General features: G+C 42.0%; 2 protein-coding genes across 4 annotated transcripts in view; one reads left to right on the top strand and one right to left on the bottom strand.

Annotated features, from left to right (window-relative positions):
* The window catches only part of SYN3 (synapsin III), a 187,953-nt gene that overhangs the window by 90,015 nt on the left and 85,496 nt on the right, over positions 1–12,442 (bottom strand). The gene's annotated exons all lie outside the window — the stretch shown is intronic.
* TIMP3 (TIMP metallopeptidase inhibitor 3) overlaps positions 1–12,442 on the top strand; it is a 37,372-nt gene that overhangs the window by 509 nt on the left and 24,421 nt on the right. The window lies entirely within an intron of this gene.

A 12,442-nucleotide genomic window follows, 5' to 3' on the forward strand; every position in this document is an offset into this window, starting at 1 on the left:
CGGCGGGCGGGTCACGCCGGAGAGCGGTGACCTGGCTTTCCAGGAGCGGCTCCGGCTCCGTCGCTGCCGCAAACGCCTGGGTTGGTAAGAGGAGAGCGTGTGGCGGCGGACCCCCGCCCAAGCCCTGTCCCGCGGCAGCGGCGGCAGCAGCCTCTCCCAGGAGTACTTTAAAGAAATCAGTAATTGTTAGAGTGGCATGTTTCCTACACCAGGACAGAAACACAATTGGAGGTGTAGGCTGCCAAAATTTCCTCCTCAGCTTGGTGACAAGAAGAGGAGGCAGGGTTAGGATGGGTTCTCCCAAGCCAAGAAAACGCCCGTGGTGGTTGGAGGTGCGGCTCACACAGGCTTGTGGTGCTGTGCTTGTAACATTGGGAAGGGCTGGAGAAGCAGGTACCAAGTGTCTCCAGGCTTTCTGCATGCTGTGCTGTGGTCTTTGCAGCTGTGGGAGGTATGTAAACCTGCACGCTTTTGGGAAAGTTGAAACGCTTTCATTGGATCCTGACTGATGTTTTCCTATGGGTTTCAGCACCCCTAGGGTTCTTCATTACAGTAACTTTAGGTAGAGGACAGGGACAGCATCAAAAATTACTTCAATGAGGCAGTAATAGAGACTGTTCCCGAGTTTGTTGGCTTGCTTGTAGCCAAGGGTGAGTAACAAAGTATAGTTGTTGCTTGGTAGCTCTTCTGTGGCAAAGTACATGAAATCAATTAGCAGTGTCCTTTGACCTACTACTGGACACATGTCCATGTAATGGTAAATACAGGCTGTCACTTCAGCAATGGTGAGAGGATGGCACAAATCTGAGAAGTCTCCTGCATTCTCTGTAGGTTGTCTTAGTAGCACAGCATAAAAGGGGCTTTGCACTACTGGTACCCACATGGAACTGACTTGGAGTAGAGTCTGCAAAGAAATCCTCCTGGCAACTGCTATGGAAGTCAAATAGAAAGTAATTCCCATTGCAGCAGAATACCCATTGCTATGAATGCTGCCAGTAGCCTTTTCAAGTTAGCCAAAGTTAATGGCAAAAGATCTATCTCTTGCCTTCAGTTCTTCTACAGAAACTGCACCTGGTTATTCATGTTTAGTTTATATAGTGTATCTGCTCCTGAATGCTAAAAAACTCATTCCATGTTAAAAGTGTGTGTGGGGGGAAAGTTACAGTTTGCTTCAGTGTTGATACCCTGGAAAACATTTATAAAATAGTTTTATACTGGGAAATTCTTCCAGGAAACTAAATTATTCAACCTTCTGTTGCCATTTTCATAGTTTGGATCAACAAGTGTGCCACCTAAGTGGCAGCTGCCTGGGAGATTGTCCTTTCTATGAAAGTGAGACTGGGAAACAGTTTTTCCACAGCAAAAGATGATGGCAGCATGTGGCTTTCATTAGCTGCATTTTGGGAGAAGGACTGCTTTCTTGTTCTGGTTAGGTCATGCTATAATAGATGAGGGGTAATTTCGGTTCAAAAAAATGGTATTATTCATTTTCATAGTGAATACACACTGACAGTATATTTTTACTAGATGCATAAGTGACTAGGAGTAAACTGTGAAGTTTCATATAACAGTGCTCCTAAACTTCAGGGCACAAAGTTTTTCTGTTTTCTACTCTGATTTCTGGTTGAGTTCAAAGTCTTCCCTTCATCTTTCTCTCTTCTGGGCTCTTCATTGTATCTCAAGCCTTGGCTTTGCTCTGAGACAAGTGGTTCAAAAAATTGACGTCTCTGGGGCTGTCATGCCCTCAGACATCACAGCGAAGCAAAGGAAGAGCAACTTGAGGGGAAAGAGCAACCCGTTTCAGTAAGTGACTTGAATGCAAGTTTGGTTAAGACTGCAGGTCTCTGATGGGTTGGAGCAAAAGTAAATCCTTACATTTGCTAGAACTGTCTGGAAATGTGATATTTCTGTAGGCTGATTTTAGTCAATGCTGTCACGTCCTTCATATGCGGAAAGGACAAAAAGCGCACTAAAGCTTTCTGGCTTTGGAGGAGTTAATCATCTCCATGGAAACTGATGGCAGTGTACTAGTGCAGTGTTTAGACAGACTAAACTACACGCTGGGTTATAAAACACATTGTGGGGAAGAAAGGGACTTGGCAGCAAGTTTTTATCGCTCTTGAAACTTCTGACAAAATACCAGCTCTAAAGGGAGGAGTCAATGCAGCAAGGGCTGGAGCAAAAGAGGCTTTTAAAATAGCTCCTAAAACAATGTAAGAAATTAACTAGCTAGGTGGCAGCCTAGGAGAGGCTTTTCAGCTTCATAAGCACTGCATTTTGAAGAAGGAGAAAACTTTTAGTTGAGGACTGTAATGCAAACTTCTACTGTTGATGTTTCTTGCTTAACCAGTGAAGTCCTACTCTCAAGTTTATTCTCTTCTCCTTTAATTTGATCTCACCGGACATTTAATTTTTCATTTTCCAGTGGCTCAGTTCTGATACAGCCTCCCAATCCTGCAGCCACTAGAATATTTTAATCTTTACAGAAACAGATGGTAAAATAAACTCATTGGAAAGGGCAAGATTTCAATATGTACATCCTTTGAAAGCAAAGGCTATGGTCTTTGAAGGAATCTTGAACTTCATAAATAACAATATATACATTTTTAATTTAAAAAAGGAGGGAGGGGATGAAAAAAAGGTATTACTGCTAGACTGGTCACAAGGGATCTTTTCACTCAGCCTGACTCTTCTATGATGATGAATGGAGCAAAAGTGAAGAGGTGTGTCTTATCTGGCCCTATGGGGTCAATCAATATAAAATTGCTGTTTCAACTCTTGGATTTCTTTCTTTAATGGGATCAGTAAGTGCCAGAAGAGGCAGTACCATAATTGGACAAACAGCGACTGCTATGATTTGCCATCTGAACTTTGCTTCCTCCACTCCTGCCCTCTGCCTACGACCCCTTCCAGATGTGAATATTTTTCTTTTGTTTGAATTAAGAGACCTTTTGAAAGAACAGACACCAGGCATGCTTTGTTCTTTTGTGACAAAGCTGTGACATTTCCAGCTGGACATAGTTGACATGAAAGGGACTTGTTTGTCCTTTTTTTGCACGAACAGCAGGAATTTTTGAGCTTGGCTGCTGAATGTTGAATTCACAGATTTGGAAAACATCTCCTGTTTGGCCCCTTCTGTCCCACATCTCATTAAAAAAAAAAAAAAGTGAGAAAATATGTGAAATTGCAGACTGCATTTTGACAAACCAGTCTGCAACTGATAAAGTACTTTATTCACTCCACAGCTGTCTTACTTCTGTCTTGTGCATATGCTTTAGAGAAGACCTATGGCTCTATTAGATGTCTCTTACCTAAGTTCAAATGAGCTCAAAATAACATTCCTTTGTATGGTTTGTGTTGGAGGAAGAAATACCTGTATCAACAAGGATGCCAGTGGGTAGTGCTCCTCTCTGTTCTAAGTAACCTCACTCTTGGTGAGATGGAGGTGGCAAGCTCCAGGGAGGTGAAGGTAAGTTCTTAAGGGTCCCTTGGTGCTGTGGAAGCCATTCTTTATTCCATCCTCCTATGCCCTTAAGCACTGAGCTCACAACACCTGCAGTGGCTCCCATCCTTTCAACTGAGAATGTGAGAGAGGAGCAAGAAGGAAACAGCAGAGAAGGAGGAAACTGGTGAATTTGTTTGGCCTGGAGTCTAAGCATCTAACCGAAAACCTGCCCTTTCACTGGTTTCCCTGAGTTGATCATTCCACCTTCTCATTAATAAGCTAAAAGAGATATGCAGAACACTTGATCATACGTGAGATTTTGAACATGCTCTCAATTTTCCTGTAGTGATATCAAATATCCTGTCTTGGCCTCTAAGGCAGGCAGGTAAAGTCTGCCAGACTGATTTAAAAGTTACAATAAACCATGTCCAATTAATTATACCAATCTTTAGAGTTGAGATGAATTAAAAACTAATTTTTTTGTTTACATGTGGTAATCGTTGCAAAAGTGTATCCAGTTTGGATTCAGACTTTTGTCAAGGAAGTAATGAATTATGTTATTTTATTTTTAGACTGGAGTTCCCTTGGAGGCATTTTAGAAGCAGGAAATCTGAGAAGCATCCCGTAAAGCTTCAAAAGAGAATAAAAAAAAGTACTGTAAATTTCATTTTATGTGGGAAGAAATGGAGGAGATTTGTTTAACTTCTATGGAATTCCAATGTCCATGGTAAAAACTTCGTTGAAAGAGGGTGTTCCTTGTGGCTGCTTATGTCTCCTGACAGAAAGATGGCCACTCACAGCTGAATTGTCCTGTTTAGTAGAAGAGGAAATAGAAGTTACTTTTTTTTTTTTTTTTTTTGGTGTGATTATTTGCAGTTTTAGTCCTTATAAGAGTAGTGGGATATGGAGTTAGTAATTTCTCCAAACGTATGTATTAAAAATTAAAAGTGGTGGAAATTACTGTTTGGAAGATGTAGTGCAGAATGCTACTTCTGTTTATTATTGCATATGCTTACTCCAGATTTCCTGCAGGAAGTACCTCCAGCAAGGCCTCTGAGCCAGCAGAGAGCCAGATGTTCCAACCTTAAGCCTTGGAGCTCCTGCTTTATGCAGACATTTGTTTCCTTCTTATTTTCACTGATTTCCCACGTGTTCTTTAGAACTCTCCACCTGCCAATTGCCCCTCTGATGTTTCTGGAAAGAAATGAGCTGGTGGGAACATAGTTATATACAGACATACACAGTACTAGTGTTTTTCATCTGAGTTTAGGAAGGACCTGCCTTATTCATGTCTGTTTTTTCAGGATGAGCAGATTTGATTGTTTGACCATAGGAGAAATGACATAAGGTGACAAATTAATTCTCAGCTCCATCAGTGGACTTCACTTTTTTGGAGATACTAATACAGTTAGTCCTGCACTTTCAGACTTTCTTGGATATGGCAACTGAGTTGCATCTGATGAAACAGATCTCTGTACTCAAGTGCAATCTCAGCCTGGGTGGGTGGGACCAAGCATTTTTAATTAGAGCACTCATTGAGTCACCTTGCCCTATGCTGGATGTTGGAACAACTAAGATTGAAACTTAGTTTTATTATGCAACAATGTTGTAGAAGGTCAACTTCTTTTTCCACACAGCTCCAGTACCATGTGGTGCATTTACCTAGCCCAACAGGCGTGCATCACTGGAGGAAGGAGCCTATTTGGTCTGGCCAGGAGGTCTTGGAATTAAATAAAACTTCCACCAGATGTTCTCTGGGAGTTTGTAGGAGCTGGTAATCCTGACAGGACAGCTTGGTTTAAGTCAACAGGCAAGACCAGGCATGCTGTGTTTGCTAGCTCTGAACCAGACTTAGCTAAGGAACTTATTTTCAGTCCTCATAATGTTGGCAGTGCCTGTGTTTGAGTTTCCCTATAATTATGTTGTTTGTTTTTTTTTTGTTTCAAGATGAAGAGGCTTTTGCTCTAATGTGCTGCTTATTGCTGTAGACTTTCAGGGTATGATTCTGTCTTTCACATGGTAATATAAATTGGAAGCAAATTATACTGGTAAAATGATAGTGTAGAAGATGAGGGGAAAATTGTGCCTTCAAGCACCAATTAGTTAAGTAAATGCAGAGTTCATTAAAGGCCTACTGTAGCTCATCTAAACCTCTGAAGAACATCCACGTGACACTTGAAATTTTACTGGCAGAACTTTATTGGACTTTTACCACTCTTTAAGCTAATATCCCTTACACAGACTTCTCTGACACAAGGCTGATCAGAGCAGCTGACTACATTTGAAACTGTCCAAGACTGTTTCAACCTCTCCACAGCTTTGTGGCACTGAACCCTCTTTGCAAATTGCCGAGCTGAAGGTCAGCCTATTTGGTAACTCACTGTGTAGAGCTACTCAGGTCTCATGGGAGGGGTGCACACTGCTGGGACTTTATCACTTCTCTGCCCACCAGTGACACGACTCCCAGTGCTATTTGCTCATAGTGGGATAGGGCTTTGTTTAAAACTAGGGCCAACCTGATCTGTTTTGGAATAGCTCGAGAAAATAATGTTAACCAGTGTGAATTTCAAATTTCTGCTATTTGAAAGTGTTAGGCTGGTGCTGGACCTGAGGTGAAAGAGACCAAGGTGGGTTAAATGGATCTTACTCAACATCTAAAATCTGTCCTAGTAATGAATATGGAGAAGAAATGCTGAACCTGACTTGTAAGCCTCATGCTCTGTGTAAGGCAGGTGCATTGCCACTTCTCTCACCAGTATTTCACCACCTTGTACCAAGGTTGGATTTGGCTTGATTGTTTCAGGTTTCTGAGAGGAATGTTACAAACACTAGAGAGCTTAAAATTGTCAAAAACAAAGTTAACATTCTACTGTAATGTGAAGTAGTTCTCTTGAGTGACCAGAGTGAAGACATAGTGCATTAACTGACAGTGTCTAATAACATAAAAATGCAAGTAATTTCACATAACCCTGATTACTTTATTTACTCAAAATTACTGCCAGCTAGAAAAGATAGTGGAAGTTTTCTGGAAACAAGATGGAAGTCTCTTGAGTTGCATGGTGCTAAAATTAATGTTGACTATGAATAGTCCAAATTCCTGCTAGTGTTTATATAAGACCTTTCTAAAGGGCAATTTGAGCCCTTAGAAACAGTATACAGACAATAAAACTCTAGTTAAATAGCAGAGAGGTGAATATACAAAAAATTATATCAAACCTCATAAAAATCAGCTATGGTTTGCCTGCGATGTAGAATCTCATTTTTACTTTAGGAAGAAAGGTGGTTTGGGGTGTCCCTCCTTGGACAGAAGTGTGTCAAGAACCAGAAGAGAGCAGTGCTTGGAGAGTAGGGAGGCCATTGCCAACTTAGGGGTATGGTCTTGGCCTGTACCAGTGGAGGGCTAGAGGTCTGTGTCAGTGAGCTCAGCTTTGAAAACTTGTGTCTTTACTACACACTGGGGAGTAGAATGGCCACAGCAATAGGCTCAGTGGAAAAGCTGTAACAGGAGAAGGTATTTAGGACCTGCAGGAGTGACAAAGCCCCTCCAAGAGATTATCTCAGAGTATAAGGAGGAGAGAAGGATTCCTGGAGAAGGTAGAGGTGCAGTGTGGAAGCCCCAGTGAAGAACTAATACAGGCTGGTCAAGCCAGGAGGAGTCACTAGCTGTGACACATAGCAGGCCACCCTGCCTGGAACTATGGGAACTATGTGGGGCATGCCTAAGGTGGATCTTATCCATCCAGGAGAGTGAGTGTGCACTTGGGCTTCAGGGAACACTTAGGGAGGAGAACCCCCGTGATGTTCTATTGATTGATTGATCCCTAACAGCCTGTAGCATGGTAATTTCTGACTGGCAATCAAGGCTTAGTTTTTGAAAAAACCTGGCTGTGTGGTCTTACCATGGACGGAGCACATGCCCTTTACTCTATCTGGACTCCAGCCAAGGTGTTGACTTCCTCCATTCAGATGAATACAAAGTTCCTTCAAATGGCTGGTCAAGAAATGCAGGTTGTATGGGTGTGTGTACAGGGCTTGGTCTTTTATTTTTGCCAGGTGAATTATAAGGAAACTACTGCTTAGCTGGGAAATGAGAAGCAGATGAAATGAAACCATATATAACATGCTGTCTAAAGGTACTTTTGAGATACATGATGTAACTTGCCCCACTACAGCCAGGAGATAAGAGTGTGCAAATGGCAGAGCCATCGTTGTTCAACACATTGTTATTGATCCTGGGCAAAAATGCACACTAATAAAAACATCTACAGTCCTCCTTAGCTACCTGTCTGTTTCTAAAGTGTCAGAGCTCTGCAATGCTGCTGGTTCATAAGAGTTTAGAACCAGTTTATTTGGGATGTTAAAAAAGGGCATGTTAAAGGCCCCAAGGGAAAAGAGACTTCAGAAAATTTTCCTTTCTTAATTCCTCAATTTTGACTTGAAAAAGCCCAGCTTTCTGCTGGCCTGCATGATGACTTCAGCAAAGCAGCTATAAATTGCACCAAATTTGCACAAAGGTTGAGCAGGTAGCAATGGCTACACCAGGTGCAACAGCATGAAGGTAACACATTATTACTTCTTGCTCCCTACTGATTTATTAAAAAAAAATAAAAAGTCACACAACAGCCCATAGGAAGCAGGAGTACTTCTATTTCACAGAGCTATATTCAAAATGACTCAAGCTCCTGCTGGCCTAGAATGAAGGACTTGAATTTTAACTCCCTCATGCTGCATTGTAATTACAGTATGGAGACTTCAACATCTGTTTCTTTTTCTCCATGTTTCCCTCAGTATTGGGTGTTACTGCAGTGAAATCAGCAGGGAGGCCTGCTGGCATTATGTTAGTCTGTTAATTTTCTATAGAGGAGCACTGGAGCATTTGTTCAGACAACAAGTTCAATCTCTCATGCTCAGTGAATACACGAACAAGCAAAGATCTTGCTCCTCTTATGTTTAATCAGCCCTCTCAAATTTCATGGATCAGCTGTAAATAGGAAGCTCTCCCTCCAGTGAGCAGGTTTTGTTGTTGGTGTCCAAACAGTTAAAATATAAGAGAAAAAACTGTTCTTGCTTGTACCAAGACAGGAAAACCACAGAATGGAAAACTTCCGCTTAACTTTGAAAGACAGGAAATGGCTGGTGTTGGAAAGGGAACAGGTAGAGGAGGAGTGAGCCAGGGGATATCTGTGGAAAACCAGCTATTCCCCAGACACTTCTCCTTCAGCTCTGTGTTCTTTTGGGGGATGGAGTTCCAGGCTGACCCCTGTGCTTCAAACCCTTTATACACTTTCCAAGCACCGACCCCAGTTCTCTACTTCCTGCCTCCTCTGACACTGCTATAAATATCCTGCCTGCCTTTCATAGGGCCAGAGAAATGCACATTGCAGATAAAATGGATCTGAGGTGACTGTATGAAAGAGCTTTTAGACCAGCTCTTGTGAAGTGAGTGACTGTTGGGTCCTCTGCTTTATCTCGTGAAGTGTGAGGTGGCTGAGTCCCTTGCTTTAAATTTCTTGAAGAGTGAAACGTCCTCCTTGTTTATCATGTTCACCTCTGGATTAGGATGCAGGGTTCTGTCTCTAAGGAAATGAATTCCTCCAATAAATAATGTGCTACATGAGGCACAGAACTGAAAGCTGAAATAATTCTGGTATTTGGGAGAATGTAGGGTGGGGAAGAGATGGAACTAGTTGAGAGACCACACTACATGCAAAAGTATAGCACTTGCAATACTGAATATCTTAAATGCTTTGGTGAGGTGGATCAGTCCAAGAGGAAATAAAAGAGCAAAGTGATCCCTGGGGCACTTAAATAGCCATCATGTACAGTACTTCAATAGCCACAAAATACCCAGCCCTCCCTTAGCATCCTGCAGGGCAAAAATCACAAACCCAGAGAAGCGTGGGAAGACAAGAGCTGCAGTTCCTGTGGAAGAACTTCAGTATTGCAAAGGATTGTGCTGGGGTGGGAGCAGGATGAGTTCTTAAGCTCTTTGTTTTACTTTTTTAAATATGAAGAGCAGCACCTGTCCCTTTTTTATTTTTTTCCCTTTTTTTGTCCCCCAAGGGGTTGGGGATTAAGGATTTAGTTGGTTATTTCCTTAGAGGATCAAGATAAAAAAAGAGACTTCAATGAGTCTCCATCTTCTCTACAGACAGTATATTTTCAATAGAATTAAGCAGCTGCCCTGCTTTCCCCCACTGTGTAGCATTTTGCAGATTTACAGAGAAGCAGAGAAATAGAAAATTTTATAATATCAGATAGAACTTATAGATGTACTTTAGGAGACTCCAAGTTATCACAGGAAGGTTTTTAAGGCATTCAGAGAGAAGCCCAACTAGATCAGGTGGCAAATAGCCAGTGACCCTTATCAGTATTTTGCCTTTAACACTTTTACCTTGGAACAAACATACTTCAGCAGAACCTGTGATAGTAAGTCATTTGCATCATCCAGCGAGGCTGGAGTCCTGATACTGATAAAATATACCTCCCAGAAGTCTGATGTAGGATACTCTTGACTTTCCTAAAGCTCACTTCTCAGGCTGTCATCTTAATTCTTTGATATTAGAGATTGATTCAATCCATGGAGTTTTAAATTCCTTCCAAAACTGTTTAGAGGCATACTTCAACTCTGGAATCTTTTTTCCTTTATCAGGATGAGTGTCTAATCTACCTCCCACATGCATTCTAGATTGTAGCTATCTCTTGAGTTTGCCACTGTATTCTGTTTTCTTCTTTTCTGATTGACTGGGAGACCAGCAGGGTGGGAAGCAGGTCCTTGACAGCCTTAATTCCAATGGCATGTTTAAATTGACTGAAGAAATGGTGTACATTGCGAGAATCAGACCGCACCTGTCTGGTGTATTTGGCTGCATGGGAAACAAAGCTTTCACTAGTACCGGAAAGTTTTCAAGCCAATAGGTTCCTTCCTGTCAGTGCAAGATCTCCTGTTTGTTTCTGCATGCCCTTCTCTCACACCGGTTTCCTCTAGTACTAATGGCTGTTGGAAGAGCTGGGTATAGGAAAGCACCAGGTCTTTCTTTCCCTCCTGTCTCAGAAACTGCTTTCCTGTTTGTCCTTTATGCAGCATGGCAGCTTGGGCTATTGACGTAAACTTTGTCCTTTGTGCTGTTCAAAGCTCTCCCCTTCTGAATTTGACATTGCCTACTCACATCCTGACTGCTGTTTTGACAGAAAGGAGGGAGGACAGAATGGGATTCTAGGGTGGTAGTTGTCTTGGCACACCTGGAGATTCACAATTTTGTGCAAGTTAGGTGTTAGTTCATCAAACTGTCAGAGGGTCAGCACACGGCAGGGTTCCTTCAGTACATATTCCTCAGTATATATGTGGACCAACAAGGAAAGATCGACCAAAGTTAGAAATACTGTGGTGGTGCTTTGTGGAAGCATCACTGGGTTGTACTGTTGAAAAATATGGGAAAGGCAGTTTTGGTTAAAAAAAAATATCCAGGTCCTGAATGTGAGGGAAAGAATTCAGAGTTTTCTAAGAGGAGTTCCTTAGCCCAGTTGGTTCCCTTCTCTGATGAAATCCAGCACAGCTTGCAGTACCCATCTTAACTTGGGCAATTAGAACCAAAATGCTGATGTATGTATTTTCCCCACTGAATTTTGGACTGTATCTCTTTAGTCTACTCTTTTTCCTCATGTGAACATCTCTGCTAGAGTTGCTGCAACATGCTCTGTTGTCATAAACAAACTGAAATGCAGTAATGTGGACAGTCACTGTACACTGAGATCAACAGGTGTTAAATAAAATAAAATAAATCTTGTTTTTGTATTCCCAGGGTAATTTCCCTTGCCAAAGACCAGGCACTGAATGGAACTATACACTCATGAGCTAGCTACATGTTTGCCTGCCAATTTAATAGGAAAAGTAAGCAGGATCTGTAATGCTTTTACCCAGAAAAACAAAACCAAGTTTTGGTGAGGTTTCACTATAATGATGGTGGTTTCGGAACCATTTTGGTTTTAAAATATATAGGCAGCAAAGCTAAAGCTGACAGAACCAGGCAATGCCAGTCTCCTGTCTGCAAAAGCAGAAATGATTCAGCTATTCAAGTTTATATTTCTTCTCTGCTCTATTTGGAAGGTGGCAGGGGAATCCTTGTCTTGTTGTGTTTTCCTTAAAATCCCTTATTAGAAAATGTTGCTGCAATCTGAGGCAAGGAGAATGTAATCTGTGGCTGTTTTGCATAGTTGGATAATTTGTTGTTTTTGTTTTTAAGCCAACTTGTGACTCTCTGAGGCTAACACTGTTCCAAAGATTATTAATAGCAGTCCTTGACATTTTAGGGTTTTATCTTTTCATTATTATTCATACATGCTCCTTTCTGAATTCGCTAATGTGCACTTGCACTTCCTCAGCTTCCTTACTTGTGGAAGGAAGCTGTGGAAGGAAACAGCATGCACCAGCAGCAGGGTTTTGTTGACTGGGGTTCTGCTTATCCCACAGAGTGTTAGAAGTGGACGTGAAACTATACATTGGTAAGCCACACCTCTGATTTTTCTCAGGGGAAAAAACTTTTTAACTATTCTTAGCTGCTATATTACATGTGAAATGAAGTAGTTCCAAGGGGATGAACAACTGCTATTCAGAGTGAGTACCTTTATGCTTCTGTCTTCACCTCAGAGCCACAACGGTTCAGTGTTCTTGAGTCAAAGTGTATCCTTGGGGTAGGGGAAAATCAGAGCCCGAGCAAGGCTGCCAAAGCCCAGGCTTAGACGTGTGCCTCGTGCTCGTGTGTACATCTTGCGGTTCGGTGATGACCCCGGTGACTTCTTGAACTTTTAATGACAATGCAGCTATTTGTTCATAGTGCTAATTAACCCAAAATCTGATTCCTCCCTCCCCCTCGTTATCCATTGCGTGAATGAGATGTGAAAACAAGAAGATGACTTTTCCCGTGCCCTTAGGGCTGTCTGAGCCTGGCAGCAGTGACCCTGCCTGAGTCGAACTGAAAGAGCTGCTGCCCAATGGCC

The sequence above is a fragment of the Pseudopodoces humilis genome, chromosome 5 (genome assembly GCF_049639895.1).
Source record: "Pseudopodoces humilis isolate 2021_Gansu_Grassland_sample_001 chromosome 5, ASM4963989v1, whole genome shotgun sequence".
Taxonomy (NCBI): Eukaryota; Metazoa; Chordata; class Aves; order Passeriformes; family Paridae; genus Pseudopodoces; species Pseudopodoces humilis.